Genomic DNA, 497 nt, shown 5'->3' with positions numbered 1-497 from the left:
ATTTTCTTTCACCAATGTCTATATATTTTTTTTTTCAGAAGCAGTGGCAGGTATCCATTTAGGTCTAGTCACCCGTATAGCAAACCAACGCAAATAATGTATTCATATCAATGTATTAAAGTATGAAGCAATTTACCATTCTTTATCCTTAGTTAATGTACTCAAAATGGATATAAACGTTTACCTTATTTCACTATTCCAGGTTTCAAAGACGTTTTTCATGTGGCACTGTAGGTTCTCAAATTAAATACTTAAAGTCTCTATCGTATAATGTATAAGGCTGCTAAAGACAACTATATCACATCTATTTTTTACTGCTATTTATAAATGCGTCTAATCATATACACGTCCTTTAAGTAGTAGATTGTGATGGAGAAATTAGTTACTAAGGGCAATTCGGGTCTGGTAGTGAAATGGTTGAGAAACTAACTGATGTTTAGATATTTTGGCGTCGTGGGTACCTATATTGTATGCCTTTAAATATAATGACATACACA

Source organism: Penaeus monodon, chromosome 31 (genome assembly GCF_015228065.2).
Source record: "Penaeus monodon isolate SGIC_2016 chromosome 31, NSTDA_Pmon_1, whole genome shotgun sequence".
In the NCBI taxonomy this organism is placed as follows: Eukaryota; Metazoa; Arthropoda; class Malacostraca; order Decapoda; family Penaeidae; genus Penaeus; species Penaeus monodon.
The sequence above is the reverse complement of the archived record's forward strand: the minus strand, read 5'-3'. Positions refer to the sequence as shown.